This window comes from Drosophila subobscura, chromosome U, assembly GCF_008121235.1.
Source record: "Drosophila subobscura isolate 14011-0131.10 chromosome U, UCBerk_Dsub_1.0, whole genome shotgun sequence".
Lineage (NCBI taxonomy): Eukaryota > Metazoa > Arthropoda > Insecta > Diptera > Drosophilidae > Drosophila > Drosophila subobscura.
Genome location: NC_048534.1, coordinates 23,666,150 through 23,691,475, shown reverse-complemented (window position 1 = coordinate 23,691,475; position 25,326 = coordinate 23,666,150). Strand labels below are relative to the sequence as shown.

The window sequence follows — 25,326 nt, the reverse complement described above, 5'->3', positions numbered from 1 at the left end:
ATATCTAGGGAACAAGTCAAAATGTCACACGAGAGATGAGATGAGAAAGTATCTTTATTCTTGGCAAAGCTGTAATTGATACGGGTGGGAAAGCAGCAAAGATCTCTTTGAAGATCAACCAAAGCCGCAGATCATTAATCTATAACTTCACAATATTCATGCTGCTTTTTATGGGATTTATCTTTCAGATCTTATACCTCAAATGTGCTCCCATTTGTAACTCTTTCTAACTACATTCCCAAACTAAATTTCTCCATTGAAAGCGTTATCTATCCTCATTCATATAAAGTACTCTATGTTCCCCCCATCAATATGTAATAGTTTCCAGCATACATTTGGGAATTATATTAGCAGCCATCCATGGACACATTCCAATTTCCTGTGTTTGCATTTTCCCAAAAATGGTTTTTATTATTTTAGTTTTTGGCCATCACATTTGCAGTTACATTTCAATTGCAATTAAAATTAATTGTAAACTACGCCCCAAAAACGACCATAAGCCCAGGTGGGGCTTTTCTCTTTCTCCTTTTGGCTTTCCCCCTTTTCTGGTGACATTTTAATTTATTTGAGTAAATTTGTTAAATATTTTTTATGAATTTTATTTATGGCAGCGGCCACACGTCAGGGCCCAGCCACACCACCCATTACAGCCACCCACTGCAGCTGTAACTGTATCTGGATCCACACTCCCAGCACAAGTGTTAGCATATCATGTTACAGACTATTTCCGCCAAATTTACACACGCAAAATAATTGAACGTGCTCAGCGGTTGCGCCCTGCGCGTGTCCTGTGTGTCCTGCCTACCTCCTGCCTGGTCACAGATGCGGTCCTGGGTCCCCAAAGCACTGGCGAATGCCACAGCGCCGACCCCCGACAAGTGGCGCCAATAAATTTCCATTTAGCAAGAGAACGAGCCGGGCCATCACCTGTCCCCGGCTGCGAGTCCCTCCCAACCTGTGCTCCATGGGCATTCCATTAGAATTGTGAGAATTTGTAATTTTGCATAATTGTTATATTTGGAGTCCGTCGGCCGCAAAACTCATTTGCCAAATGGAAAATTGCCATTTCGTGTCTAATGTTGCACATGCGGCCTCGGCCTCTGGACCGCTGTTGCTGTTGCTGTTGCTGTTTCTGCTGTTGGGCCTCCATCCTCCACCCTGCTCTAAAGTTTTAGTGCCATCATCCGCTCTAAAGGTAGTACAGCAGCTAGGCAGAGTGGGGGAATAGCTGCGCCGTTACTGGTGTTGTTAGTGAATTAATTTCCACTGAATAATTTATGCTGAATTATTTTGGACGTATTAAATGGGCACAGAGGCTTTCGCAGAGATGGCGGCACAGGCCTTACCCAACGAGAGAGAGTGGGGATCAGAGAGAGTTGAAGCGGTCATAGGTCACTGGGAAGTAGGATTTGGAGAGGCAGAGCGGCATAATGCTAACGTGTGTGCGCATTGAACTGTGTGTGAGAGCGAGAGCACTTGGGCTTTGGGACCTTCGGGGCGTTACATTTAAATCAAATCAAAATGCTATTTCTGAAATTGATTTTTGAAACTTTAATGTCCAACCCAAAGAGCAGTGGAGCTTATGAGGGATAGTTGGTAATGGAATGGTGCGATCAACTGTGGGAATTTAGTTATTTAGCTGGAGGAACACTTTGGGTGCACAGCGCACAAGTGCAGATTTGGTTGAAGGGGAACTTTGGAGGGGTTTATGTGCTATGAATATGCTAAATGAATGAGGAAGGGTTTGTTCCATGGTGTTGTATATAGTTAAGGGTATGCGTATAGCTTGTTCTGGGTATAAATTTGTATGTGGAAGAGAACCCAAATGGAGGTAAACCAATAAAGTGTTCCGATCGTCGGATCTTCCCATGAAAAGCTGCCTCAAAAATGTTATTAAAATGCTCTTAAAATACTCAACTCTTTACCGATGTAGTACCTAAATATCTGTATCAAAAATCCCTCATTATGTACTCCTATCTCTCTCAAACCAAAGGAATCCTCCACAGCTCCCAGCACCACTTTGCAGTCTACTCTCAGGCGGCCGCTGCCAATTGTCGAACACCTGCCATGGCCGGTAGTCCAGTTCAAGTGCCAAAAGTGACAACAGCCAACACGTGGCACAGCTACAGAGTTTTAGTGTGTGCTGCTGCTGCTGCTGCTGTTGCAATTGGTGTGGCAGCTGTCGCCGAGTGGCGGCAACGCCAAGCCAAATGCAATTATCCAATTGCACGAAATGCACTTGGCACAATGTTTGTGGCCTAGACAATGCAACACTCGACACAGACACACACCGGCACTGGTGTGTCTATGCGTGTGTGTGTCTGGATGGTGGAGAGCAGAGCACACGCGAAATTCAATTAAGTGCGCACTAAACAGCGCAACGATTTCGATTTGGTTGCAACACTCCACAGCAGGAGGAGTGCAGAGTGACGGAGTGGCAGCAGGCAAAACCGGGTTCATACGTGGAAATCTGTGTGGTAAGCCTTTGTTGTCCAAGCTGTCCTCGGACAGCAGCAGCAGTGGGGGTTTAGTAATGGAGGCTTTCGCTAGTTTCTGCCACGAGCCGACGCCAAAAACGGTGGAAATTCAATCAGAGCTGGGGGATTACATGGTGGACAGAGAGAGAGAGAGGGAGAGAGAGGGAAGGGACCGCGCACAGACAGAGACGGAAGCGGATGCAATGTTCACAAAATTGCATTAGCTGGGGCAGCCGTGGCAGTGGGGTACTTAAAGGGAGTTTGCTGCCCCATTGCTGTGGTCCCACTTGCATTGATGGCATTTCGAAATGAATTCTTGTTTCAATCAAATTATCAGAGTGTTGGAATTCGTTGAAATAGAATATTGAAATATTATTTACTTAATGGGAAGTGCCTTCGATCAGCCTCTGGTGATCCACTGGCTATCAACTAGTGAAGTCTTATTTTACCGCAAGTAATAAGTAGCGGGGGCGTCCATAACCAGGCGGCAATAAATACGCGTGATTATGCTCTAAGCTAGCATATTCTACCTGACTCCAACTCCACGAAAAGAAGGTCAGCCCAAAAGGGAATCGGAAGATCACGCCATGCGACGCGTCGCTCCAAATGCAAAACGGTACCCAACGATGCATGCGCGTGCAGGTACGGCGCAGCTTTTGGCTATGCTTGTGAGGTGTTACAGTTATGTTTTGTGCATATTCGAAAACAACACAGCACTCAACATAAAAATAGGTGCTTGAGCTATAGAATACGATGATGAGCAGGCGAATAGGGAAAGTAAGCTTATGGCCAAATATGAAGATATACAAAAATGTTATGGGCATACATTTGTACATACATATGTACATATGTATATGTCTGTATGTACATATCTGTTATGCATGAGACCCTTCTCTTCTCTCTCGACTGTCCTCTCTCTCTCTCTCTCTGATCTGCCCCCAGTCTTCCCCTGCTATCGCGCACAACCACATTCCCCTTTAGTCTGGCTGCTGCACTGGGTGTTGCACTCGCTGATTGACTTGTGTTTCCATTTTTAATTTGGTTAATTCAAATTAATCAAGCGACAGTTGATAATTTCTCCATGCTGCAAAATGCATTTGTTGCATGGACAAAAAGTGCATTGGCATTGGAGTCATCATCTCATACATATTCATACACTCGCATTCACATATTCACATTCATATTCAGTGTTGACGTCCGACTTTTGTCGGTCTCTCGTCTGTCGTTCCAGACGCATTTCCCCACTTTGTTGTTTGCTCAATTAATGCAATTGCTCGTTTTGTCTCTCTTTCGCCTGGTCTGGTTGTTGTTTCTGTTGCTCTTGCTGTTGTTTCTTTTTTTTTTGTTATTCGTGACATTATTAATTTATATTTATATTACTTTTTATGCGAGTAACGGCAGCTGTTGCATAATGCCCTCTGCTGTTGCTGTCGCCTCTGCTGCATCAAATTGCATTATATTCTGATGCGTTTTAATTAATTTTGAGTTAATTTTCGTACATATATTTCTTCTTTTTTTTGAGGGTACTCAAAGGAATTGTCGTCTGGCAGGCAGAAAAAAATTGGTCTGGGCTGGGATTTAATGGTTAAGCCATGGACTGTTGACATTTGATTTGGGAGGGGAAGGGAGAAGAGTTAAAGTCCGATAAAAGGGGCAGTGTTCTGTGGCTTTAGCAATAGATGTGATAAAATACATAGGTAAAGTTAGAGTTAAGTTACGAAAAAAATAGAGCCATCGAAGCCTAAAGAGAGTTCCATAGTTTTATCAATGATCTTTCTTTTCAGAATTTGGTTTTGAATAACAACTGGAACTTATCTCTAGCCGTAATTTTACTCTCCTCTCTTGATTCGTATCTTCCCTTCACGCTGCCGAAACAATTATCCAACTAACCCACTTTCTAACCCAACTCTTTGCTTTTTCTCTCATTTCTCCTCCGCCTAAGCCGCCCCAAGGTCACACAGACATGACCACTGACTGGCTGACCGACCTCCTTCGCTCGACGACCTTCTGTCCGAGCAGCAAAAACAAAAGCGCTTCATAATGGACTTATCGGGCGACTGAATCTCAGTTTGCCAAATCGCGACTAAACGAGAAGAGCACACAGACAGACATAGGCACATGCATGGATGTATCTGTATCTGTGTATCTGTAGAGTGCAAACTAGAAAATGGCATAATTCGGACAGCATACAGACAGAGAGTCATCATCGGCCTCAATGCAGGCCGTCCATCCATCCATCTACGCGGGTATCCATGGGTATCGTTGCTGTATCCACGTGCGGAATCCCTGTGCCCCCTGCGCCTGTCGACTGTTACCCCACCCCGCTGGCATTAGAGCCACTTAAACGCATTTGGAAAATTGCCTGCACGCCCACCCACACAGCCTCCCACACACACAAACACACACACCAGCAGCAGCAGTGTTCTCTCTTTTTTTTTGTCTGTGGAAAAACTAAACGCGCGATAATTTCCAGCTGAGGTGAGATGATATGATACATGGCATGGACGGGGGGTAGGGGATCGCAGATTGGGGGCATGCCTCATGCAAGTGATGAGGTTATCACTTGCCACAAAAGTAAAGTGCATCCGTTTTTAGGCGTCCGTCCGAGTCCCATCCCACTGTCCACTGTCCAGCTGTAATCAAACTACTCGCAAAAACTGGCGCACAGTCTGACGCTGATGATGATCCAACTTGAACGTGGGCTGTGATACGTGTATGTATGTGTATGTAGGTATGTGTGAGTAGTGCATGGCAAACAGTGAAGACTCTCAGGAATGAACTGAGGGTAGGAAGAAGCTCTAAAGCTAATCCAAAGGAAAGGCACAAGGAGAGGCAGGACTTAATGAAAGAATCGAGAAATCTATTCAGGAAAAAAATTTTTCATTTTGTTAGCCATTTATTTCCATCTGCAAATCATAATCCCTTTCCTTTCCATATGATTCCCCACTGTCTCCCCCCAATCTGCATATCTGGCCACTTCCCCCATCTCGCTGTCTGCTGTCTCTTGGTGTTGATTGCAGTTTGGGTTTTTTTTTTGTTTTTTGTCTCGCGGCGCATTAAGCGAATTTGCGAGGTTCGAATTTGATTGTGTCAATTGGCTCGCGCCTAGAATCAGACCCAGACCCCAGACCCATAGCCCAGACCCATAGACAGACCGGAATGATGCCACGAATCTGTGTAGAGTCGGTGGCTGGTGGCCGGTGCCAGTGCCACCCACCCAGAAAATCAGCGCATGGAAATTTGCAGTACAAATTTTTCTGTAAATTGAATTATGTGCACCAATGTGCAGTGGCAGCCCCCTCTGCCGCCCCCTCGCTGGCTGTATGTGTGTCCGTGTCCGTGTCCAAGTGTCGCCGCCAATTGTGCCGAAACCCAAACCAGAATAAAAACCAAACATAACCCAAACAGAACCCAAGTGCGAGCCGTGGCCGTAGGCAACCCTTCGATGCATACAACATCTTCGGGGCGCCCGCATAGGGTGGTGGCATGCCACACTCTCCTCCCCCTTTTTAGCGTTGATTCCCACTTTGGTTCCATGCTTTTTTGTTTTTGTCTTTGTTTTCTTGTTGTATTATAAATATTTTGATTGAATTTTCTGTTTAATTAAAGCAAATTGTTTTGTGCATTTGTTCTGCTCATGACAGTGGGGGCTGCCTGCAGTGAATATATATTCATTCATTCATATGTACATATGAATAAAGCTTTACGCCTTGATGGGGGGTCGTTAACTGATTGAGAAGATGCATAGGGGGAGGGAGGAATATCAGGGAATTGTCATGTGAACGATGAGAAAGTTTTATGGGAATGATCTAAAGATGGTTAGGGAAGCGCTTGCGGTATTAAATCTGAAAATGTAGCAGAAAGGTTGATGTCATAGGAAATCTTACAAATAAATCATAAACATATTGAGCCAAATCTTGAATGAAACTACAATTTATGAGATTTATTTCGCGGTATTTTAGACTGCCCAAAAGCTGAGTTTATTTCAGAATTTTATCGGATAACTTTTAATGTCTTTTAACATATAAAATACTCTCCCAAAAACATCATAGATCAAAGCTCTCGAATTCCTAAAATTCTTCATTAACAGAGGATATTTAAATAGTACTTTGCACAGCTCAAATCCTAAATTCCCCTACCCAAATCACAGCTCCCCATGTTCCATTAACTCTTTCTAATTCCCAACTAAAATTTCATTCCCACATTCTTTCCAAATAACCTGCCCTTTGACATTTTTAATTTGTATATTGAATTCCCCAATATGTGTACATGCAAATACCACATGGATTCGAAGCATTCATCCAACTACATGTCTATCCATTGCCCAATCAATTTGGCCCATTTTCCGTTTCCAAATTCAATTCAATCAAGCAATCAATAAATCAATAAACATGGCAAAAACCTAACCTCCAATGGGACTAACGGGAGCCAATAACCGTTTTGTATGATAATTCTATTTGCTAATTTAAATATGCCAAATTGTATTTTATTTTCTGTGCTGCGATGTCATCATCATCAGCACCCAGCATGGTCTCCTCCCATCTCATGGTCCAGCCAGTGTATCCCCCTGCCTGCCTGCGGGAGCCAGTCAGTGTTCCCCCTAATTGAGTTGAACGAATCGAACGAACTTTGGCGACGAATGGCAATGGACAAAAAAAAAAGGAGAAGCCAATGTGTGTGGGTTGCGGGGGAAAACATTGGCCAACTCCAATTGACTCCTATCGGTGGTCCCCATGGCTGTGCCCTGACCTGGTGGACTGGAGGGGGACGCTGGGTGTGGCGTCCAGTGGAGCGTTGAACGTTTGCATGGCTGCCAATTAATTTGCGGTTGATCAATTTAATTTGAAACTTCGTTTCGGTCTCTCTGCCTGTCCCCCCACTCTCTCTCTGCCTTCCCTGCCTTCCCTGCCTTCCCTCTTCCCTGTTAATTTGTTGGCGCGCTTCGGATTCGCTTTGGCAAATAATTTGCCATTGATTTTGTATTCGTTACCCTTTCGCCATCTCTTTTCAGCAGTCAGCAATCCGTCTCTCTCTGTCTCGCTCTGTCTGACTGGGGGGCTTCTTTTCTCTCTTTTCTCTTTTGATTATCGTCAATTATTCAAACTGCATTTGGGGGAATGATCAACTTTTGGTCTGTCTTCAATTAGCGTAAGAGAAGGAGAAGTGGAGCACTGCAGTCAGACTTTTCGCCTGGTATTCCCCAAGCAAAACTTCCTTTGAATCCTTGCTGCTCGAATCCTTTATTCATATCCCAATTTCGGTTTTAATTCTTTTCTCGCCTGCTGCTCGCTAGCTTTCGTTTGGCTTCCTTTTTGTCCCTTTTGCACTTCGAGTGTTCACGAATTTTGTGCGATTTCTCACAGGAAAGGCATCAACACAAACACTTTTGCCAGACACTTCACCACTCCACACACACACACACAACACACAGAGAAACCCATAAGGATATGCCGGGGCAGGGGCGTACTTGTAGACACTCGAGAGATGAGATTTTTATCACATTTGGAACTCATTAGGAAATTTCCTTAATTCAAATTAAAAGCGTCTAAATAAATTATGCGCAAAATGTTTTTGTGTCTTGAGTTTGAATGGAAAGATATTTGACAGTGGTAGAAATGTTTCTATATGAATTAAAATGTTCGCAGTCGTATGGGATTTCTTTCTAGGAGTATTATGTGTTGGAATTAGTTTCATTATGCATTTTGGAAATTAATAGAATTCATTTTAAACGTGGGTTTATTTAATTTAAATAAGCCATAAGAACTTATATTTATTTCTATGGTTCAAAGCCACATAAAACAAATCTCTTCAATGCGAAATGTTGATGGAAAACAGTCTATAATTTACATAGGAAAATATTCTTTATATTTGTGACACTTTTACAGGAGTGACTCAAAACTTTTGCGGTCTTACTTTGATCTCTAAACTTAGCTGAAGCATCTGAAGGCAATCAGTTAAGATTTTGCTAAGACATAGAAGAAGCATTTTTCTCAATGGAGAAAGGATTCATTTATGTTTGTAAGACGGTAGAAACGAGTATCTAAAATCCATTTCTTTTAATTTGTTTAGTCGCCCTGCAATCTTCAAAAAAGCCCAGAATATTGAAACCTTTTCATTTGGAAAGACTTGGAACCTGCCAAAAATGGAAGGCGCTCAGAATCGTCTTCGGAAGTACCAGAAAAAAGGTTTACACATCTAAAAGCTTTCATTTAAACCTTTTAGATTCGTTTGAATCTTAAACCACTTCCTACAAAGTTATAATCTACATATGTACATATGTACCTATCTAACCATTAACTCACCTTATTACCGTCCGTGAAAATTTTGGCAGCAATTCTTCAAGCGTGTCACAGAAGAAAATCCCTTTCCTTGCGCTCTCCCTTGCAGGCTTCTTTTTGCTTTGTCTTGGGTCCTGTCTTGGCTCTCGTTTCGATCAAGGTTTTCCACACTTTGCACAGCACACGAAACACACGTGAAACTTTTGCTGGAGCCGGGAGCAGGAGCGTCTAAACACTTTGAAGAAGTTTTTGAAAAGTTCTCTTGAGTACAAGAATCACAAAAGGAGTGGAGTGCCAGGTGCCAGGTGCCAGGTGCTGAAGTAACTTCACAGTCAATCAGTGGTCTAATAGGCCGCAAAGGAAGTTAAGGATCCAGTTGAAGTTTTTCCGAGTTTGAGGATGGAACACACACGGGGTTTAATTAGATGAGACACTTTTGGGCATGGAAGTTTTCCAGTTTGTCAGAGAGAACTACAAATAATCCACTTGATTTTCAGTTTTGATTTTCGTTTGTTTTATAGTTTCGTCTTTCACACAGAAACCCAGAGATTTGTTTGGGGGCTACAGAATGGATGTTGGATGTCAACCGAACGCGTGGAACGTCAGAATGTGAATGATCTAACGGCGCTTGCCACTGCCGCAACGTCAACGTTGTCGCTGTCGCTGTTGTCGTTGCCGTTGCTGCCTGCCTCTGAAAGATGGCTGCAGCTGGAGAGGGGAGTGGTTTGGGCGGGGGGTGGGTTTTCGTGATGGTCGCTCGTCGGTCTGTGCCCCTAAGCGCCGCCTTTGCTTTTGCTTTTGCCACATTTCCCTTTATTTTTTGCCTGGCTGGCGCAGGCGCTTTGTGAGCAGCAAACCAAAGCACAGCCATCTATCCATCTCTCTCGCTGGCACTTGCTCTCTCTCTTGCACTCGCTCACCGGCAGTCTCTCTCTTTCTGTTGCATGCAAGACAATTTTCTCGCGCATTTTCATTGTGGAAATTGAATTTTCGGCATGGATGAAGGAAACAACAAAAAAGGGGACAACGGAGCCAAAAGAAGAAATGAAGGCAGAGCTTTGAAAGCTTTACCCTACACTCTACCATGCCTCCCGACCCGTGTAGGTACTTTATTTTATTACACTTTATTTAGGTAGAGAGCGAGGGGTGCAGGGGGGACAGAACTAACCCCAAAGGAGTGAGCGAAAGAGAGGGAAAACAACTGAGGCAGGCCTTAAATTGGATTTTCATCGTTAAGTGTGGTGAATGGCAGGGGTTAGAGTGAGTGAGTGAGTGAGAGAGCGAGCGAGTGGTGGGTGTGAGAGGGAGAGCGAGTAAGAGAGTGGGTGGACTGAGGATGAGCGCTGGAAGCTTTTGTGCTTTGGGTGCGCTCAAGGAACGGAAGGCACAACGGAGAAGTGAAAACGATTACTCACCGTTGGAATTTATTTTGGCCATATCATTCTTACCCCCAACCACTTTTCTTATTCTCTTTCTATCGTCTTTTCTCTCTTTCTTTTTGGACAACTCAATTTATTTTTATTAATTTCTCGAAACAAAAAGCTGCGCAAATTCTAAGTGAATTTCATTTAATTTATTATCGAGCACATTCCCATGCACATTCCACCCCCCTGTATTATTTCTGCCCTCAAACCAAATCCCAACATAATCCCGCAATTCCCAATCCCTGAGATCCGCCATCTTGGAACCCATTTATTATTGTTTGCCTGAATGGTTTCCCCCTCCACACTCCTTTGGGGGCACCTCTTGGGTCGTTGGCCACAATTACGAAATGAATTTGTTGCCTGCCACACACACACACACACACAGCCAGACCCTACTCTCTGCGTCTTTTTGGGCGTTTTGGCCCAAAACTATTCTTCTTCCAGCACTCACTCAGACATCCTCTCCCTGCCCCACACCTCTATCCTTGGGGGGAGCTGGCTGTCAGGCTCGCAAATTGGCGCCCTGATTTATGACTTTGTCTATTGTGGAACCCTCCACTAATCCCTCCCACTAGCACCCCCTTTAGCATCCCCCATCATTAGTTTGTGTTTTAGTTTCATTTCCAATTCGAATTTCATTTCATTTTACGCTTAAATTCTGTTTTGTCCGTTTTGATTGTGTTTGGACATTTCTCCTCTGCTCTGCTCTGCTCCTCGTTTTCGTTTCTTTTCTTCTCTTTTGGGGGGTTTTGCCGCTTCGGTTCGTTTTAGTGGAATTACTTGGTCCATAATAGATGAGTCTGGGATTCGTTTGCGACGCCAGCGGGCAGCATCGCATGGAAGGCGTGGCACATTGCCTCATACTGCAGCAACCAGCAGCAGGCAGGCAGGTGAGTGGAAAGTTCGGTGAAGAGATTTTTCTACCGTTGCACTTGTGGAGAGGGAGGAGCTGAAGTGATTCGGTTATCTTGTTGGTGAATGCTTTTTGGGTTGTTACGGAGTTGGTTTTAAGCCAATAATTGCATTAATCAGCTATGAAGTAAACATCGATCTGTGATCGGAAAAAGCAAAACGATTATACGGAATTACTTAAGAATTGGGATAGGGATCGAAAATTAAGTAGGTGCAAATGTCAAAGAATATCAAGTTTCTGTTGATCAATTTCTAGTCACTTTATTTATACTAATCTTTGGTATTTTCCTTTACTATGATAATCCTGTTCTTGTGAAATTTATAACTTTCCATTGTCAAAGAAATATTTCTTATTGATATATAAAATCAAGTTATAAATTATGAAAGATTTTTTGTGTTTTCTTCTACTAGTTCCCCTCTAATTTCTTTCTTATATTTCTATATCTTTCTTTCTTTTCCACATTTTTATCCACGTTTTTGTTCTTCCTTCTTCCTTTCCGCACTCCCTTCCCTCTCCATTTACTTCTTGTGGACAGTTGCAGGGTGCTGGGTGAAATTTATGTAATTTATATGGGCACTTGACGTCTAAATTGCCTGCAGAAGTCAGAGCTCCACCCCCCCGACTAACTACCACCCATCCCTCACCAGCACACTCAGCCCACATCTTACCCCTCTCAGTGCCATTCCCCTACCCCGCCGTCGTGGAGCACGCTTTGCTGCCACTTTTTATATCATCTACTTAGCCTTAATGGCAAATAATTAATTTCCAGCTTCCGCTTTTGCCGCTGCTTCTAGACTTGTTCTACGCGAAAAGCCATCAGCCCCCCCTCCTCCCACGTAGTAAATGGCCGACTGCAACGCCTCCCATCCCCCTCCTCATCCCCAGCCACCTGCCTCCTCCCACTGCTCTTTCCCGGCCCTGGAACGACCATTTTCAATTTACAAATTGCTTATTTTTCGAAAACCAAATTGCGAGTGCCTTGGACTTGGACCAGCAACCAGGAAGAGGACCACGACCAGTGCCAGCCTGTAACTGGATCCGGGACCTGGACGAAGAGGCAGCAGAAGAAGAAGAAGCAGTTAATGCATTTTACGTGCGGCCACAGTCCATAGCAGAAAGGGGCAAGGGTGAGGCGTGTAATGGTGTGGCGTGGCGTGGCGTGGCCGTTATGTGCTGCGGCGAAGGCTTCTCAATTACGTTTATAAATTTTCCAAGCCCCCAAAATGGCGCAGCCTCCGAAAATGAATAGCCTGCAAGGGACAGGGAGAGTGAGAGAGAGAGAGAGAGAAAGATGGCACTCTCTTTCCATTTGTGGAACCACCAAAAAAAAGTCCATTCTGCCCCACCAAAAGTGAAATTTTATTAACTTCTTTTAGGCCAAATTGCATTGCGGTTTATTTGAAGGCCAGCCCCGGTCCCCCAAACAATAAATTCCCCGCTACTTCAGATCCCCTCTCTCCTCCTGAGCCATTGAACGATTCCCTTTTATTTATGATGCGACATTTCAACTGAAATTCGTAGGCATGACAAGAGGCGCCCAGAATTTATTGGCGCCATCAAAAATTATTTTATATACACTGCAAGAAATGTATAGAAATTATTAAAATTTCATTGGCAGCACAACGAAATTACAAGTTCCTTATTCGGCTCAAAATATGTATTGATCCCTCTGTTGTTTTATTTTCCCATTTTTTCCTTACTTCAGTTTGTCTCAGTGCATCAGCAGGTGCCACGCCCACTGAGCCAAGGCACTGGCTAACCAAATGGCTAAACATGACCAAGACGCGTTCTGCGTTTGCTTTTGCGTTTTTATGGCCTACGCATCATTTGGCTGAAAGCTCGAGTACGGAATCCCTCCACTTAGGCCGCCTTTGCAATTGGCCGTAATCGAGGGGGTAATGGGCGTAGGGATAAATGGTAATCGCTCTATGAAATGCCTAAATAAAATAAATGGCTAAACAGAATTAGAGTGAAAGGAGCCAAAGGACCAATGGATGTCCGCACGAGGAGCAGCACATTCAAAGTTATTTATTCTTTTGGGCAGTACAAAGTCAGTGGGGAATCTTTTATTTATGGATGCGCTTACTTTTACTTAAGTATTTCCAGCCATAACTGGTAAATATTTGATTTATGATGGGTATTACTTGTATTTCGTTTTTATTGAATGAAAAGAACTGACAGGAGCATTCAGTTTCTTTCCCTTTTTAGAATGAAAAATAGGAACAAATGGAAGAAATAAATTCTGGCAACATGTAGTCAACATCACAATTATTACATTTTTGGATAATTTTTAATTGAACCATTCCCCTCGATTCTTATCTCCCTCCAGCATAGTAAAAGTTTTTTTCCGAGAGATCTTTTGATCGTCATCTTCCTGCTTTCTCTCTCACCCACACGCTTCAATAACTAGCCAAAATTCCGTTAAATTACTTGCTTTCTCTCTCGGTCCTTCCACCCACACACATCGCTGGTGTTCTCTTGCTCCTTCGCTCTCACCGAAAAGCCAACAAAATCAATTAAAAGCGCAATTAATTTGTTTGACAGCTGCAGAAAAGAGACGCCAAGCTTTTTGGCTAGATAAAGGGAGTGGTGGCAGGAGAGGAGGCCAACAGCAGTGGCAGGGAGAGGATTGAGTGTGAATGTGGAGAGAGTACCGCACAGTGCCAGGGAAAGCTCTCTTCATCTCGTTCTCTGTTGTTTGTTTGCATGATTCTGTCGGAATAATAAAAGTAATTTAATTTTAATGAAATTGTTAATACGAAAACAATTTCATTTTGTAAAAAGTTTTTGCGCAGTCGGTTCTGGCCGTGGGAGGCAGCGTGGATAAATGACAGGATGATAGCGAAAGACAGAGAAAGAGCGGGGGTGGCAGCTCAAATTGCTCGTGACAATACGCACACACACACACACGCACACATGGCTGACAAACAGTGAGACAATAAACAAAAGCGTGCGAGGAAAAGAGAAAGAGAAAGCCAAAACCAACAAACAACACAAAATGAGAGCCGAAGCTTTTGATACCCTAGCAGATCAAGCGTTCCCTTGGGTGCTGTGTGATATGCCAAAATCAATCCGATTACGACAAATTATTGCAATTACATTCTTAAAAATTATTAAAAAGTTTCTCTGACATATTTTTCCCATTATTAATTGTAAATACCTTAATTCAATAAGCAAAAAAAGAGTTATAAGTTTGTACTGCTCTGCGTGGGAAACATCTGATCAAAGCCAAAATACCCTCTCCCAAGAAGTGGATTATGTACACGTAACAACAACAAAGAGAAATCAAATATGCCGTCGGAAGAGCAAAAGGCACACAAGAACCGTAACACACAAACGAATGGCAGGAGGAAAGCATAGAGCCGGAGAGAGTGGGTGAGGGAGATGGAAAAAGAGCCAGAGAAAATACGAAAAATGAAATGCTGATGCGAAGATTTAATAAATGAAATTGGTGTGTGATTAAAAACACAAAAACCAAACGAAATCCATCTAATCAACTTTTCCTGCCGCCCTCCCCTCACACTCTTGCTGTATATATTTGTCTCTTTTTAACGTTTCTCTCTCTCTCTCTCTTCATAAGTGGGTGGGGGTGATGGGAGCCTATTTCTTGAAACGCCTTCTTGAGGGAAATGGCGATGAGAGAGATTCTTTTGGAATTTTTCTTTGGGAAATTTTTCAGCAAAAATCGAGAAATTTGTCCCATATATTTTAACAGCAAATCTATAGTTTCTTATACACTTTTTACTGTCAAATATATTTTATTTAAATACTATTAATGCGGAAAAATAGGTTCCAAAATTTCCCTGTTTTGGTACTTTATCTCTCTAGCTCCGCCCCCATTTTTGTCGGTAAAATGGTCGTTGACTAAATTCACAAAATAGGCCTGCAGATGGCGCCATAAAAAACCCTGTCTGGCGCCGTCTGTTTTATTATTTTATTCAGAAGAGATGGCGCCACCGAAACATGTAAAAATACTGCCGAGACGGCCGGGGGCGCCACTGTGTCAATGTGTTTCAATCAGAATCTATCGATTTTGAATACACCGCTTTGGGATGGGAATGTACATATGTATAGTGACACGATCCAACGCGGCAACAAATTCTGGTTTATGGCCTTTTATTAATTTTTAAAGTGCATATATTCTACCTTTTCGGATATTTCAGACTGAGCCATAAACACACGTTACCTTTGGCTGGAACGGAACATGTGATTTTCGCAACTACATATGTATGTACGCACAAGAAAAACACGGTGCATGGCCACCTTTCCTCCGATTAACGAAACATTTCAGTAAAACAATAATAATTAGTAAAAACAATAATCATTTTGGAAACAAATTAACTCCATCTGCTAACAATGTACGTTTAATAATGATTAAAACAAAGTTTTCCACTTAAAACTAAATCCTTCATAGAAGTGGAAATTAATCCGTTAATAGAGGTTTTAGGATTAATATTGATTGGAGAATGATTTAGTATAACCGAATGCGACCTGCTCTTGACCGACTTTCAAGGTAAGCCGCGGAGATACAGTAGCTGCCAGCAGTAAACGAGCATCCAAAAACCACGCCATGATTGAATACAATCGATTTGTTCCACCTGATTTGCAAGAATCAAAATTCTCCCAGTTTCGTTAAAGACAAGGTGAGGCATTCCCAGCAACGCTCTCATTTCACATGCTTTGTCTAATTTAACCACACATCATACGAGCATTTTGAGAAAGAGCCTCACCATGCCTAAATCAACCTTTGCTACCTGCTGCTATTGCTCTCCCTCTCTCAGTCAGCTCTGTCTGCTCCACTCTCTCTACTCTCTACTCTCTGTTTTTCTGATGTTTTGCGGACTTCAACAGCTCCAACGGCTTTGCCCAGTGCGCCGCGTTCTCATTGTGCTTTTTCTTTTGGTCGCGTTCGCTTCTGTCCCACCGAAAAACGGTGTGAGCGTGGGTGTGTGTGCGTGTCTGTGCTCTCTTCTAGTCGCTGTGCGTTGTTTTTTGTTCTACGCACTGGCTAGGCTAGTCGTACGATCTATCTAGGCTCCAACTCTCGCAGAGTGAGCGAGAGCATGTGTGCTCGATTCTTAGTGCTATTCCATATGTGCAACTATTAACCGTAAAATGTAAAGCCTAGCGAAAGAAGTATAAAAATGTTAATTTAAACAAATGCAAAAACCCTGATGACGGAACAAAGTTCATAGAAAAATTCAGTAAAATCATATGAATGCAGTTTTATAGTTAGACGGGCAGAGTGAGAAAGAGAGAGCGCGCAGCGCACGCTCTCATACGTTTGACATTTTAGTCAACGTTTTAGTGGAAAATTAATAAGTTAAAGAGCTTTGGCTTGCATTCAATTAAACATTCGTTCCCCCCTTCTGACACAGCTGCAGCATGACGCATTTTGTAGGAGATTTTCCACTTGACAATGGAAAACTCCAGAGATCCTCTTCTTGGCCGTGGCTTTTAGCCCAAACTTGTCTGATCTCTCTCACTCTCTTAGTCGCCCTTTGAAACAACTGCATTTTTGCGTCGCATTTCCTTCTTTTGCTGTTGTTTCTCCTGCTGCCTGGCATTCTTCCTTCCCTCTCCCCCTTCCTTTTGTTGCTGTTGTTTGGAACACAATTTTTTTCCAATTTGTGCGCCTTCGCTGCTGTTTCTGTTTCTGTCTTGCCGCCGCGGATCTATTTTTAGCCACAGTACTGTTGTTGCTGTAGGATTGTTGTTGTTGGTTAACTACGCTACGCTGGCAGCAGCAGCAAACTATGCAGAGCGCGAGAGAAAACAATCGAGTAAAAGAGCACAAGAGTGAATAGTACAGTGGGGTTTCGAGAGACGGAAACGAGCCCTTGGAAAAGTTTACTGTACTCTACGGTAGAAAGTGGAAAAAATGAACAAATAAATGTGTTACCCACAGTAGTGCCACGTGAGATGTGAAACTGTTCGTTGTACACAAATCGAATGTCCACTGTAGTTTTGACTCGAACGATAACAAAAACAGGCAGAGAGAGTGAGAACGGGAAAAGAGCGCGCGAGTGTGTCACACAGTTGGACCTCGGCTGAAAAAGATCACAGTGCAATATTATTTAGGGGAATTTGCTGTACAGTGAAACGTGTAGTGTCAAATATCAAAAACCAAATAGCAAGAAATATTAATTCTTTAGTAGTTGGTGTCGCAAAGAGTCCCGTTATGCGTATGTCCACTGTACCTTTGACTCAGGTGATAACAATAACACAACGAAGGCGAGCAAGAGAATCCACTAATACACTTGTTTGATCGCGCTCTCTCTTTCTCTCTCTCTCTCCGTCACAGTCTCTCATCTGTCATTCGCGCTCTCTGTCTAATAACATTTACATTTTAATGCCCAATTTCATAGAAAATCAAGTGGAAAAGACACGCGAGAAAAGTGAAACAAGAAAACAAAAGTGCAGCAATTGATGAGGCTCTCTGGCCTGCACTCGCCTTAATTTTGTGCTTCCTGTGGAATTAACGGAGAGAAAAAGCAAAGCGTAAAAGCGAAATGAGAGCGTGAGCAACAAGTGGAAGCAGACCAGACAGACGCAACTTTCTTCAGGCAAAAGCCGGCTGAGCGGGAGCCCGCCGCCCCAATCATCCATCAAAAGCAGGCGTAGAAGAAGAAAAACGTGCAAAGAGGAAACGGATCAGGAGAGAGCGGGAAGAAGAAGTGGAAGAGGAATCATACTGCGCGCTCTTCTTGTCTTGGCTCTGGAATTTCTTCAACATGTAAGCTTCCTATAACATATACCCTGTACTTTTAAGGTATATCCACGAATTGTGATCCGTTATAGCCGTATGTAACATAGGTATCCCTTAGTCGTTACCACGCAATATTTCCCTTAATACTCGCTTTAATATGCAATTATTGTCCGTTGCCTGGTATTTGCTCAACGGCGGCATTATTTATTTATGGATTTATGCCGCCTACAAATTTCCGATTGCACAATCGACAACAGATCGGGGCGGCGTTTGCATATGAACGACATATGTAGTATGAATGTGTGTGTGTTTGTATGTACATATGTATGACCCGGCTTGTTCGAGCGCCCTTAAGTCGCTGTGCTTGCCCTTGTGCCTGCACTGAATAATCAATGGAGTAGAGGAGACGAGACCCAAAGCCCTTGTTTTTGTTGGCGTATGAATATTTGAATACCCCTTGAGTATTTGCATGGGTGGGAGCATATCGAGTGGAGTCATAGTCTGGACTATTTGGTATTTCTGTATCTGCTAGCAAAACAACTAATTTTATAACAAATAAAAATCATCGACAATCGGTACACACCGCAAGGATATCTAGGCAAATTTCTTTATGTGCCACGTAATGCCTTGCGGTTTTATAGCTCTTTCATTACATGGCACATTCGATGCGATCCATAGTTGATCCCGCAGAACGAACAAAGCACGTTGTTGATTTGCTTTTCGCTTTGTTTGCTTCGATTTTATTTATAGAATTTTTGTCATAAAGTTTAGCAAACAAATGAACAAACCAACCAGTGAAAAATCGCTGACTATTTCAATTTGTTTTCGTTGGATTTTCGGAGTGGAGTGGGGTTGGGGTGTCGGGTGTGGTGTGTCTGTCTGCCTTACAACTGCGCAGATTTCAAGTGTAAAATTATTTATGGGGCCTTCATTCGTACTATTTGCAAGCGAAAAACGCCCTTATCTAAGGAAAGGCTGGGAGTTGCACAACAGCTGTCACCGAAATGAAAAGAAATTACAGACTTTATTTGAGTAAATAAATTGCTTTTTGCCTTGGAAATTCTAAATGTTTTTCCATACAATCGTACTTCTATATTTTCATTGTTAAGGCGCAATTGGAAAAATTGTTAACAGGGTTCTGAATTCCATGGTAATTCCATGTTATCTTGAGGCGGGAATTGCATTTAGAAATGGGACACAAGGAAGTGTTTTTGCAATAGAATGACAAAGAATAAAGTTCTTTGTGTGACAAAACAAGGAAGTCAATGGTCACCGCGACAGGCCATAGTTTTCTTGGTAATAGATTTTAGTTTAGGTAAAGAAAACCCTCTCAAAATGAGGTTTTGCATGTTCCATTCTCTATTTCACGAATTCCGTATTATTTTTATTTATTTTAATTTGTAGTAAACAACGTTTCGAATTTGAATTCGTTTCTGTTTATCGCTCATCTCATATCACTTGGCACTGGCGTTTCGCTGGCATTTCCATTCCGCATAATAAATAAACACGAGTGTCGGATCGTCAGTTTGCGCAGATCCCCCCCCAAAGAACAAAATTTTTACCGCTAAGCAGTTTGTTTTGGAATCTCTTTTTTCGTTTCTTCTCTCGTCTGTTCTTTATTGGTGCCCCCAAGACGTGCCCCCTTTTCAGGTCGAGTTTCGGGCCAGAAAATGCTTAGGCCGCATGTCAAATTTATGTCCAACGTGCAAAATTTAACAAAAGGAAAATCAAGGAACATAAAAAGCCAATAAATTTCGGAAAGTAAACACCTGCAATCGAGTTATTTATTAATAAAAGTTTAATAATTCAAATTGGTTTCGAAGAGCGCAAACCTTAAGAGAACTTTGTTGTATGGCATATTTACTCTTTGTCGTTTCGGCTCACATCTCTTAGCGCGCACTTCCCGTTCTCTTTGATCTTGGCAAAACAGCTGTATAAATTGTGCAGAGAGAGAGAAAGAGAGAGCTTTTTGAAAGCTGTTTCGAGAAAACGTGCTGCCAGACTGTTTAAGCTTACCCAGCTGATTTAATGGCGGATAATTCAAATGTAAAATATATCTTTCTTCTTAATACAGCTGAAAGTCCTCATAATTTGGGTGATTCTGAGCAGCATTGGCCATCATGTTTGTTTTGTCGACTCCCAAAAAGGGAATGGTACTTCAAAATACTTAAAGATAATTTTAGCTGGACAATGGAACGTAAAAATATTGGGAAAACTTATTAGAATAATTGCAAAAAATAGTTATTTCACCATAGTTTGACTTTCTTTTAGTCACCTTTTCCGAATTTCCTAATTTTCCACTGGCCCACACCCACGAATGAATGTTCAATGAACCACTAACAGTGGGGCGTGTGTGTGAGTGCTCGAGTTCTGTCACTCAATTGTATGGCTGTGGCTGTGGTGCTGTTGCCGCCCAAATAACCTTTCGATTGCGCCAATTAAATATTAAATATATTGTATAATTATTACCCATACGAGGTACGCTCCACTCCACTCCACTCGCAAATCGAGACACTACGCCTTATCAAATGTCGCCCAATGTCGCCGCCGCCGAATGCAAACAAAAATACAACAGAGAGAAAACAACCGGGTATCGATGGATCCCCAGGGGCGTAGGGATCAGCGAAATTCGAGGGGAAGCTGTGAGTCACCCCCCTACAGTGAAGCCTCTGGCTGCGACTCCAATCAAGGCACGCAACGAACCATTTAGATAGAGATTTAAATGTATCTGTATCTTTTGCGAGAGTTTCCATTGGATTTGCATGCGAAGTAATTGAATAATATTTTGATATTTACATGAAGTCACGTCCCACGTGAAATTACTATTTGCATGTCTGCCTTTCCCCTTACACCTCTCTGTCTGTATATTTTTCTTTCCCCCTCTTTGTCTACCACTTTTGTTGATAATACTTCCAGTTGCAGTCGTAATATTGTTTATAGTAAATAAATCAGTTGCGCCTAAACGCTGCTTTTCGCATGACTGCAGTGCCATGAAGCGGCAGCAAATCGATTGCAGGGAACCGGCTTTTATGATTATGACATAAAAGGAAAGAGAGAATAGGGAATAGAAAAAGAGAATAAAGGAAGGGAGAACCAGGCTATAACTGTAGCGAAATCGGGGCATAGGATCATATATGATTTATAGAGTTCGATCGCAGCAATAAATTATCCATTGAGTGCGTATACCATAAAGAATAAATGTTGGTTGCTGTTGGTACTAAAGTTTCTCTTGTGGAAATTGGTGTCAATTTCCCGCAGGCTGTCGACACTGCGTATGCGTGATATTTTCCTTGAAAGCCAAATTCAAGAAAATAATGCCATGAAATATGAGAATAGAGGCCATGGGTCTTAAATAGAGACATTAAATTCAATTAAGGCACAAAATGGTGAGATAAAAAAAGAGATAAAATAATTTGGATTAGCAGCAGGCTTATGGGTAAACGAAGTGATTTAATTTTAAGCTTTAGTTGGTGCTACTTTTTCTTCTGTTTACATTTGGTAAAAAGTCTAACGAATTTTCTGTAAGACTTTTATCTTCCATTGGGATACCCACTTTATTCAAATGAAAAACCCTGTAAATCGTTGCATCAATTAAGATGTCAACTGGCATATCCTTTAAATCAGCAACGAAGTTAAATGCTGGCCCCCAAGCAGCGATCTGCGATCTCATAAATATGCAAGTAGGGTATCCATAGGACACCCCATGCCGCAGCACGAAGAACGTGGAACGATGTGTTTGTGCCACCGGTTGCATGAAGGTTCTCTAACGCTGTTTCTGTTGCTGCTGCTGCTGCCCCGAAACGCTTTTCATTCTACTTCGATACTCCATTGCATGCTGTCGAGCAATTAGATTGTCAATGGAAATGCACTTGTGGAGTGTAGTGTGTGTGTGTGTATGTACTTTTAGCTAGCACTGTCTGTTGTGTGGCTACTATGATTATTTGGATTTAAACGATCTCTTGGCAGCGGCAAACGCACGAATCAGAGACCACCAGCCACAAGGCGTAAACTTCCAAAGATCAAACATGTGTTGGAGGAGAGTGCGTGTATCTGTGTGTAAATGCGAGTATCTGTTGCTGTGTGTTTGCCTAAGTATTTCTCTGTTTGTGTGCATTTCAACTGGTTTTTTTTCTTAGCCAAATTGCGAGTTTTAATTTAAACGACAACCACACAAACGAACGAAACCGAAACGTCAGACGAAAACGCTTCTGGGGTTCACTTCGATAACAAACAACGTTTGGAGCAGTCGCTGTCGCTGTCAACGCTGTCTCTCTTCCTCTCTCTCTCTCTGCCACAGTCAACGTCGTTGCTCTGCCACAAACTACTATCGATAGCCGCCTCTTACGATCGTCGCCGGAACACACGCCAATCCCTCGATTCATTTCTCGAGCGACGCTCAAACGGTATACAACGGATCGGAGAGTTTTCCCCCAAGCGACGCCCCGACTCGACTTTACTCACTCGCCAATTAATTAAAGATACTCCGTATCCGTATCCAACAGATCGTTTCGTATCCACAGAATCGCGTCTCGATCGTACGTGTGTGTGTGCGTGTGTGCTTCTGTGTGTGTGTGTGCAATCCTCTGGTGCTTTTTTCTACCTCGTTTGTGTGGTGTTCATTAAAAGTGCAAATTGTTTACGAGAATTTTGCTGCCTCTCGAAAGGTAATTTCCTTTTACGTTTCCCATCAGCGTCCCGTCCCAGGCGTGCAATTTTCCTTAATCGAGTGTCTGCGTATGTGTGCGTGTGTATCTCTGTGTGTGTCTGTGTGTAACGTTTTAATTAATGCCTGAAAGCAGAGGCGAAGCAAGAGTGAGGGAAAACCCAAAGCGAAGAGAAGAGTGACGGCTCCTGCAGATGACAGTCATGTGACAGGCCACCAGGCATTCGAATGTCTATCTGCAAGATACTTCACGGATACCCAGTAGCCGCCAACTGTCATAACGCATGATGAGGGGGACTGGCAGGGGGTTGGTAGCGCGTTCTGTGGGGTCCATCAACCATTGCTCCAATTGGTGCCCCCAGGAATGGTTGTGCCAGTGGGTTTTCCTATAAAGAGTTACAAATGCGGCAGACCGAGACCGAGACGAGAGATGCTTCATTAGATGGATGATCATCGCTTGGAGGATCATTAAGGAATGCATTAACAACTCTATAAAGTCTGTGAACACATGAATGATCATCGAGGATCGCATTGAAACGTAGAAATTCGTAGGAAACTAGCTGATTGAGGAATGCCTTTGCATCTCTATAGCAATATGCAGATCTCAAGATAAAATATAGTTATTAGTCCTTCTGAATGGGATGTCTCTGCTGTCTCTGAAGAAACTTATTTAGGAATGAGTTAAAAACTTGATTTTGTTTGCATAAACGAGGGACCACGAGGGAGAATCAGTTGAAATGAATGAGAAGAGCGTGAAAATTCCTTCAGAAATCTTTAAAGAAATACCTGAATAATCATTGTGGAATCCTCTAAAACTGTTGTCCATATAATTCTTCTTTTCACATTTGTCTTATCTTTTTATCTACGCTTAAATTTTCATTCATTATTTAAACATTTTTCATCAGAAAACTTTTTCATGACTGGCGGAAAGACTTGGAAAAAAACAATTATGCGACTAGAACTTGTTTTGGGTCACGAGCGGCTTTTTCAGAAGGTTTCTTGGTTAAGAGTGTTTAATGGTGTTAATGGTGTAATAATTGTCATGTTGAAATGTCAGCCGTTTGATGGATCTCTAAATAAGCGTGGAGAATGCTGTAAGGATTGCAGAACCGGCCGGGATGCCAAAGATTAACCAGAGATTTCCTTCTATTTTCGTTGGTATAAGCCCCCGAAGTCCGCACTGTTGCCTTTTGTTCTTTCACTCTGACGAATTCCTGTAGTTTTTTTGTCCCATTTTATTCCCCAGAAAGACCCTCTCCTTATGCATTCAAGGCACTCCCATTCACCTGCTGCCTTAGCCCTTCCATCAACCTCTGAAAAATTGCTTTAAATTCAAGTTAATTTCGAGACTGTCTCCAAAAAACTTAAAAAAAGTAAACCAAAAACCGTTCCCGTTTCGTTTGGTTCCTGCTGAGCAAAGGTTTTAATTGATCGAACGTGCGTTTCATACCAAATTGCTGTGAGCATTCGTGCAATTTTCGCCATAGAAACTGGCGACGGAGTCGGGTATCGAATGTCTCCATGGGTATCCCATAGATAGAAGTACGAATACGCGCAGAATGAGCACACTTAATGCCTGAAACTAAACCAACTAAAAGACCAGCAAAAATCAACCTACCAAACGATCGAATGACTGTTTTCTGTCGCGTATCTGAATGTCTTTTTCGTGTTATCAGGCGATCAATTGCCTTCGGCGGAACCAGGGACCAGAGGCCAGAAACCAGGGGACGAGGCAGTCGCAGGCATAGCGATCGATCGATCAACGGACGTGTCGCGGGGACTAATGAACATTTGTAAAACCCCAAAAATAAACGATAAATAAATAAAACTAAAACTAAAGCAGAAAACTAAAGCAAAAGCCAAAGCCAAAAACTATAGCAATAAATTACACAGATATAAAAGATAACAAGTAAGGAATAGCTCTTGTTATATTGTGATATTCGGTCTAAGGAATACCCACTGATTTTTCAGATATTTTACCCAAAGGAATAGCTCTTTCATTTCTTCTTTCTCTGAAGACAGAGATAGAAACTCCCGCTACACTCCAGTCACTCTCTTGATATTCTTTCGATTCCTACGATTCCATCCACCCTTCCACTTCTTACCCTCCAGGGTATCGTTTCATTACACAGTAACAAAATACTAATGAGCGATGATCTTAGGCCTCGACTTGAAGTACACAGATTTTGCGTAAATTATTTGCCAATTTGCGTGCGGGGGTCACCGGTTTGTGTTGTTCGGGTCACGACGGGGTTTCGTCGCGGCGTTGTCAACGCCTGAAATTCCATAGGAATTTACGAGCCGAGGCACGAGATTCAACGTTGAATTTTTATTACAATTTTATTGATTACAAAACACACGACACAGAAATGTTGAAAAACACAAACACAAATAATGGAAAATAACTCGAATAATTGCACGGAATCGAACGGAAAGTGGCATGAAATTCCAGATCCCGAGACAATCAATTTGTGTGTATTTTGTGGCAGTGGAGTCCAGACAATTCTTGTTTCAATTTCGAGCACAAGGAAGCAACTTTGAAGCATCTCTATCTGTGTGCCCCAATTTGGCTGACATAACTCTCTCCCTCTCTCTGTCTCCTCTCCAATTGATGTCTCAATTTTCCACTGTGTGTGTGTGGAGCGGAAAAGATGTTCAGTCGCTGACTAAATGCTTAATTATGTTTTAAATGATTCGAATGCGTATGGCATTTTTGGCATGCCCCCATGCCCCATGCCTGCCCCATTATGTTGTTTGTTTAACATGATGTTGTCTCCCTCTCCCTCTCTTGCCTCCTCTGAGACTCTCGGCTTGACAGCTGGGACACTTGCCATGTGGGCTTGTGGCTCCTCCGAAATGATC

General features: G+C 42.6%; 2 protein-coding genes across 3 annotated transcripts in view; one reads left to right on the top strand and one right to left on the bottom strand.

The window, feature by feature from the left end:
- LOC117900588 (AF4/FMR2 family member lilli) overlaps positions 1-9,375 on the bottom strand; it is a 30,792-nt gene extending 21,417 nt beyond the window's left edge. Inside the window, exon 1 of the mRNA XM_034810998.1 lies at positions 8,780-9,375. The gene's annotated coding sequence lies outside the window, so the exon portion shown is untranslated. The remainder of the gene's footprint in view (positions 1-8,779) is intronic.
- Positions 9,376-16,001: 6,626 nt separating this feature from the next.
- LOC117902697 (cGMP-dependent protein kinase, isozyme 2 forms cD5/T2) overlaps positions 16,002-25,326 on the top strand; it is a 31,099-nt gene continuing 21,774 nt past the window's right edge. Inside the window, exons 1-2 of one of the 2 annotated variants that reach the window (XM_034814238.1) lie at positions 16,002-16,209; positions 17,461-17,828. The gene's annotated coding sequence lies outside the window, so the exon portion shown is untranslated. Of the gene's footprint in view, positions 16,210-17,458; positions 17,829-25,326 lie in introns of those variants that run through there. The other variant, XM_034814240.1, reaches the window with a different exon arrangement.